This window comes from Zootoca vivipara, chromosome 9 (assembly GCF_963506605.1).
Source record: "Zootoca vivipara chromosome 9, rZooViv1.1, whole genome shotgun sequence".
In the NCBI taxonomy this organism is placed as follows: Eukaryota; Metazoa; Chordata; class Lepidosauria; order Squamata; family Lacertidae; genus Zootoca; species Zootoca vivipara.
The window spans coordinates 23,803,007-23,810,588 of NC_083284.1; the positions used below are offsets into that span (position 1 = coordinate 23,803,007).

Genomic DNA, 7,582 nt, shown 5'->3' on the forward strand with positions numbered 1-7,582 from the left:
TTCCCCTCCCCTCCCCTCTTTTGATAAACAACAAGAAGAGAGAAGAGAAGACCTCTGTAGTCTTCTAGTTGACCCCTGTCTTATTCCTGCGCCACGTTCTTGAATATAAACAAATACAACTGTCCGTTTCTTCTTCTTCAAAAAGTAACACCACTATTTGGATGCTATGAGAGAGAGAGAGGTGGGTGGGTGCTTGGCTGGTTAAAAGAGGCTCCCCCCCCCCACTTTCGCCCTTTTCTGTGGTAACTTGGAGATGGGAAAGAAAATGCCAAAGAGACACCTCCGCTTGGGGTGGGAGAGGTGGAAGGAGGAAATGTCGCGCGCGCACACAAACACACACACCAGGACGACTCTGCCTTTGTCCCTTGGCTACGGAAGAGGGTTTCCCCCCACCTTCTCGCCCCTCTTTCTCTTTTTTGCTGCTCGCTGCCCTCGGGCTCGCTCTCTCTTGAAGAAGGGAAGCCGGAGAGCGGGGTTGACGCGGTGCCGAAAAATCCCTCAGGTGAAGAAGTTGTTGCGTGACAGGAAAGGGGCGGGAGCGTCTCCTCAAATGAAACTTTTAAAGTTAGCTCCCTCAGGAAGATGAAAACGCCGAGAGCTCCTCTAGGGTCCCCACGCTTCTCAAACTGAGTCTGCGGGTCGGGCTGCCGAAGTCTGAGGGGGAGAAGGGCGAGCCGCCGCCTGATTCCTCTCCCGTCGACTTCTTCGTCCAGGTGTCGCAGCTTCCCCGCAGCGGCCCAATTAGCGCGGCAAAGAAATCCAGCCAGGTGCGCGCGCACACGCAAACGCGCGCGCTCTCTCTCTCTCCCGCGCGGGAGAGGTGAGCGGGTTCTCTCTCGCTTGAGGCGCTCGCTGGACTCCTCTCGCGGCTCGGACACGCGTTCGTGCGAGCGCGTGGGGCGACGCGCCGGCCAGCTCTGGAGCCGCTCAGCTAGGATGAGCTCGCTGCCGGGGGGCTGTGTGAAGTGGGCAGCCAGTTGTGTCTCTCCCTCTCTCTCTGGCTCCCTCTGTAATGTAACTTTAACATCCCCTCCACCCACTCCTTCTCCACCTCCTCTCTCTGTCTCTCCCCCTCTCGCCCGCCCTGTTGAAAGGGTGGGGGCGGGAGGAAAGAAGATGAAAGAGAAGCCGCCGCTTTGAGTGACAGCGCATTGATAGACGCTCTTGAGAGAGGGAGAGAAAAAGGAAATGTATCCATACAGAGAAGGAGGGGAGGAAAAACAACCTAAACCCAGCTTAGAAAGCACGGGAGCGGGATGGAAGAAGCTCTCTCCTTATTAGATGCACCCGAAGTCATCCCAGCAATCCAAGTTTAAAACAATTTCAGCCATCCGGTTCCACGCAAGGGAAAGGTGCCTGCGTGAGAATAAAGCAAAGGTGTAGCTGAAAAAGGAAGGGAAGAGGTAGCAATGCGCGCATGTGGCTCCCCCTCCCCTCGACCAAGAAAGGCTCCCTTATCTCTTTCCTAATTGTTTGCTCTTTAATCACTTTAACTCTGATAACTGCCCTCTTCCCCAATTCTCCTGGCGTCGCTTATTATCCTTATTTATTATTATCTGAGATGGGCTGACTTTTAAAAAGACAGAAAAAGAGATGAGGGTGGAAAGGGAATTGCTATTCCAAGGGGTGGAGGTTTCTAATTCACTCTCCCCCTCCCCAAGGAAGCCTCTCCAGAGAGGGCAAATAATAGTTATCTGAACATCTTCAGACAAATCTGGAACAAGGATGTTTTTTCTAGGGCTGCTTTGTTAAGACTTCCCCCTTTTTGGAGAGGAGGGGGAAGCTTATACATACACAATTGTTTTGTGGCTGAAAAGGGGGAGCTTGCTTGTGTGGGTGTGTTTCTTGCTTGTTTATTTACAGTTTTAGACAGACACACACAGTCGCTAAAATCGGTAATGCATAAAGAGATAAAGGGATCCAAAATGAACAAAGCTACATAGTTTTCCGGTTCTCAGGACGGAATAATAATGAGTTCTAGAAGCTTGAATTAGGAAGAAAAAATGTTAAGGAGGACGCTTACAACCACCCATTCGCCTACCATTTTAAGGTTGCTGTCTTGAGTGCATTAAATTTATTGAAAAGTAAGACCCATTGAACTGAATGGTACTTACTTTCAAGTACACAAGCATAGGTTATAGCTGCATTAAAAAAAACACGTTATGGGCACAGTACATATAACTAAAATCACCCTTACCAGTAACTATGTGTAGTTACTAGTATTGTAAAAGTGAAATAAAGAGCATGCTATTACGTTTTTAAATCAGTGATGTGCAAAAGGAAAATCCAAACTCTTAGCGTGATGCTTTGCATGTTTTACTTGGAAGCAACTGCCGTTAAGTTAGACAGGTCTTCCCAATAAATGGCTCTTTGCATCCTTTCTGTGAGAGAATTACTGTTGTCTTTAAGTCGCCCCAAAAGCACACGAGAAAGGTGCATTAGGAATATCATAGCCCATGAGTGCAGTCCTATCCTTCATCCGTTCCCCAATAACGTTTTCAACTCCTAAGACAGGGGGGTATGTGTGCAAGGATAAACGGCTTCTGGTGACGAGACTGCTTCAGAAATTGAGGTGGAATAAGCAAATGTGGCATATTTTCGTGACACTACTTCCTTCCTGCAACCTGTAATCAACACCTCCCCCCGAAGTACAAAATCCACTAGAAAAGTAGGAGGGGAAGGAGGGAGAGAATCGAGACCCTACGGTGCTAGCTAGAAGCAAGTGCATTACATAGAAAAAGGAGGCAGCTCATCTTCGCCTTTCTCATAAAAAAACATGGGGGATGTTGCTTGGATTTTAAGATCCTAGGTCTGCAATCCTATTCCTATCCACTGAGCACAATGGGTCTTGATCCCGAGTAAACATGTAGGGATTCCGGGGCACATAGTGTTGCATGGGACATGCGGAAGAGAACCACCTTCTGTTCAAACGGGGCTTTATTCTCAAATTCCTAAACGACTATAGTTGGAATCGGTTCTATTCAGATCAATGGGATAGGACAAGTTTCCATTGAAATGAGTGGGGCTTACCTTTACCTAAAGGTGTGCTTGTCAGAGTTGTGTTACAAAACTACACTCCCTCTCTCTGCTGAGGCGGCTGCTTGGGACCTGGAGGAAGTTGAAGGGGCGATTTGTGAAGTTTTGATCTTGTTCCTCCTAATTCGAATCCTATTTCCTCCTTCAGGTTAATTGTTGTGACTGCCACACTCATTTACAGAATCCCTCCCTTTGCCCACGAGACCATTGTAGTCTGAACTACCTAATGGGGACTGCTTAAGTAGATTGGGGGGGGGGGAGAGAAGGAGGGCTGAGAATCAGTGCGTAAAGGGAAGGATCCATTTGATGTACTTTAGCACAGAGATCTTCTGCTTCGGAAAACCAACCAAGCCCCTTTCGATAAGCTTAAGGATTTTCTTTAACAAGCATGTGTGATTTTAATGTTTTGCTGTTTATATCTCCATTTACGTGGGATCCTCTTTAAAAAGGCAGAGAGGGCTTGCCTTTTTTTTTAATAAACCGTATATATTTATTAGCAGGGAACCTTGAAATAAATTATATCTTAGCAGCCTTTTTTTAGTAAAAAAAGAAGAGAGACTTTTCTCATAGCTAACAGCAAATATAATACCCTCGGAAAGGCATTGTTTTGAAAAGTACTCTATTAGCTGTCATAACGATTAGGCATTTGGGTCTCCAATTAGCATGTGTCTAATCGATTGTTATTGCCATTTAAAAAAATCGAGGAAGGGTGCTGAAATCCTTTCCACTTCCAACGAGATTTGTGTCAATTTCGGTGCTGTTTATCGTTCCTGGACCCTGAAGGAGGGTGGCGGGGGAGGAGAGGAGCTTTCTCCAGGGAGTACTGTTCACACGGAGGTTTAGTATTAATCTGATCCCTCTAATAAAACAATTAGGGAAGGATTTGTGCCTCTTTCTGAAATTTGCCCTAAATCTATTATTTCCCCTCCTCCCTTCTCTATCAGCCTGCATCCCCATCGGCTGGTAAACACGCTTTCCCTCCTAGCATCGCCACTCTTTTTGCAAAAGACATGCTCTTGATGCTAATTTTTTTAAAATTAAAAAAAATAAAATTGAGTTAACCGGGGGCGGGGGGAGAGTAGAGGCATGTTGTGCGCAGTTCCGCCGGGTTGCAGCGATGCCCTTCTTCTGCGTAGCCAGAGGGGCTAAAATCGGAACAGCAGCAGTGCTGCCTTGCGCCAAATTGGTCTCCTGCAAAATAAACTGTGTGTTTAATTAAAGGGAAAGGCGCGGTTGTTTTGTTTTGTTTTAATTGAAGCAAAAAAGGATCCCCTCTTGCCTTTCATGTGGGCTGGAGGTTTTCCCAATCCCAGTTTTTGTTTTTTTGTTTGGAGGGAGCCTTTTAAAGAGGAAGGGGGGGGGGAAGCTGGGATGGCGGGGGCTAGAAACTTAATGATTTATGACAAGGGGATAAACTCAGGAAAACCTCAACTCCAACGCCAGATTTGACTGGAGACAACGCAAGGCTGTCAAGGAGAATCTTCTCCAATTCATAGGTTGGTTGGAGGGCTAGAGATTCCTCGTGGTACAGAAGTGGGTGGAGGTGAAAAAAAAATTAAAGACTGCGAGGTTAGTAAAGTGGGAGTGTTAGGAGAAAGGGAAAGCACCCCTGTGCTGAACTGCATACAGGCTTGCTTAGAAGTAAGTAACTCTTACTTGGGGGGTTACTCTGGCGTAAGCAGGAGCTACCTCCGATTAAGCCAGTATAGGGCCTATCCGTAAGACTGCCACCCTAATGCCCACACGTCTGGCATAATTGAACTCCGTGGGACTTTCTTCTGATTAAGTGTCTACAGGATCGGGCTGCGCATAGCGTCCAGGAGGCTCGATGTTCCTGGGCATCTCCAGAGACAAAGCTCGGAAGGAAGCATATTTCCTTGGAACAGGGTCCCGTTTCACTGAGATTTCTCTCCTTCCAGGTTCAGCACGCCTAGGATCGCTACTTTAGGTGATAATCCAATACAGCACACTATCTTATTTGGGATTTAGTCAACATCTAATGCATAGGGTCGGGCTGAGCCGGATTTACAATGCAATTCTCTGCTGTAAGCTGTACTGGTCTCAACCAGGAATGACTCCCTGGTTGAGACTGCGATCCTACACACCGCGCCTTAACTCATAAGAAAGTCCAATTGCATTTTGGTGTTCATAGGATGAACTCAGTGGGCCTCACCTCCGAGTAAGTTCACATAGGATTACACCGGATGCTTGATTGGACACATAAAAGAGAGAGAGAGGCAGAGAGTTTTTGACTTATGGTCTGTCTGAGATGTTAAAAACTGGGTGAGGGAAAAGAAACCATGTTAGGAGACCTACCGCAACTGGAATGGGGAAAGCACGTTCTGGTAGCAAGCTAATGCACTGTCCAAACCAGAGACAGCATTGGTGGTGCATTGCCAGGGTCGGATTTAGGGTTGATTAGGCCCTAAACTACAGAAGGTAATGGGGCCCTTTATATAGCAGGCGGGGCCTATTACTTACATCATAGGAGCCTACACAACACAAAACACTGTTGCTGTATGTAGGTTCTATTTTGTTTACCTTATATTTTGGAAATGTACACCCAGCTGTTTTTTTCCTTAATTTTTTTGGGGGCCCCCCAAGAGAGTGGGGCCTTAAGCTGTAGCTTGTTTAGCTTATATGTAAATCCGGCACTGTGCATTGCAGATGTTTTTGGGCACCAACCCCCATCCTCATACTTACTGCCTGGGGCAGGTGGAAGTCGTCGGAAGGAGGGCACTACGTTGGCTACGTCTGATGCTTGGGGCATCAAAGCAGGAACACAATTGGTTTTTCAGCAGTTTCGCTAGCTCTCGAAGGAACAAGGCAAAATCGCGGCATTGTTGCTAATTCCACTCCCTTCGCTTCCCACTAAACATACCCTTCACCATGACGCGGATCCAGAGCTCTCAAGCCACGTCTTCCTAAGTAATGATTAACCACTTAATAGGTTTAGGACGCTGATGGGCTCGAGAGGGTTAAATAAGGGACAAGTGGGAAGATGCGTGATGGAGCAACGGGGATGAATTGAACTTGGGGAGTTTAATGTCATTGAGTGGAAGGGATGTGATTTCCAAGCGTCACAGACAGACAATCGGGATATGACTACGGCGGCTGTAAAGCAATAATCGTCTGCAAACTCGCATCATCAAAGAGAAAAGTTGCATGCGGACAGCACGGCTGCCAACCATACAAGAGGAGAGGCAAAGCGAGAAAGGAATTCGCGCAGGCTCAGGAGCGAAGTTTCTGAACTGAGAGATGCAGGGGCTCAAAGTTGTCTGGGAGCCCCAACTTTTCAGATCTGTGGCGAACGGCGAGCGCCAAAGCCACTCAGCGCACATCCAGATAAGAACGCCCCTTCTCTTATCCCTGAACCTAGGGATCATTGCAAACAGGTTCGGGGGCCGACCCCGCTTGAAGCGCTGTTGTGTGGATTGCACACAGAAAAGTACCGCGCTGTTGTTGCTTTGAAACCTCTCTCTACCAAAATACCCTCGTCTGGTCTACTCGGCAGTAAGTCCCATTTGCTCTCTAGTAAGCAAACGTACACTCCCTCTCCTTGTCTCGTCTTCCAATGGAGTTTACTCCTGCTGCGAGGAGCGTGCAGAAGGTTGCAGCAACCACGACCGGATACTGCCTTAACCAAAATAAACCGGGATGGAAAGTGGAAGGAATAATGTGTGCGTGTATGTGCAGGACGGGAAGGGACATTTACTCCCTGGCAAGAGAGCTACGACGGCTGCCTTAAAAAGCGAGCATCTTTATAAATTAATCTTTTTGTTGAGTTGCGGGGGAAGAGGAAAGTGTAGCACTTCAGTGGAAAAAGCGAAGCAGGGAATCGCAGGGGAATGCATAAGGGCACACAGCGCAGTATTTGCGTGAGAAAAGACCACCTCGGCGAGGCTGCCCTTATATAGGCAGAAGGCGGGGTTAGCGGGGCCCGCGGGGGCGGGGCGGCGGTTCCCTTTGATGTCCCGCCGGCTGCCTCTTTCATCCTCTTGTTCTTCCCCTTTCTGGCCTCTTTGTGTGACTAAATTTGGCAAGAACATGGAGCCGCGCCAGGTTTTCCACGTGTGCTTAGAGCTCCCAGCTGAGCAGGCGAGGGTTCTCTTCCGGGTAAGGAGACAGAAAGAAAGATCAAAGAGTTTCGGGAGTTGGATCTGAAATGTGAATTGAAAATAATAAAAAGGAAAGGGGGGGGGGGGGAGAAAAGAAGATCAGCTAAGCCTGGACGCATTCCAGCCCCCTCAACAGACTGACTGGAGGGAACACATGGTGTAAAAATAAAAGCAATCAGCGGAAACTAGTTAGATTCCCCTCCCCGCGCCTCCTTTTCCAGATTTCTGTTTGGCAATTTGGCAATTATTTTGGGAGAAGAAAAATGCCTTGTTCTCAATTTGCACTCCGTGTAGCTCGATGTCTTCCACTGTCAATATTATTTCAGCAACAAATATATGCCTCGCACGTCTCTCCTCCAGCTGAAACAATCAGAACAAAGGTGCTGATGAAAGGTTTTTTTTATTATTATTATCCCCCCTTATGACTC

At 47.6% G+C, this 7,582-nt stretch overlaps 1 protein-coding gene across 5 annotated transcripts in view; it reads right to left on the minus strand.

Annotated features, from left to right (window-relative positions):
• LEF1 (lymphoid enhancer binding factor 1) overlaps positions 1-5,894 on the minus strand; it is a 105,868-nt gene extending 99,974 nt beyond the window's left edge. For 2 of the 5 annotated variants that reach the window (XM_035111584.2, XM_035111585.2), the window contains exon 1: positions 343-1,274. The gene's annotated coding sequence lies outside the window, so the exon portion shown is untranslated. Of the gene's footprint in view, positions 1-342; positions 1,366-5,739 lie in introns of those variants that run through there. The other 3 variants (XM_060278496.1, XM_035111583.2, XM_060278495.1) reach the window with 3 other exon arrangements.
• Positions 5,895-7,582: the final 1,688 nt, after the last annotated feature.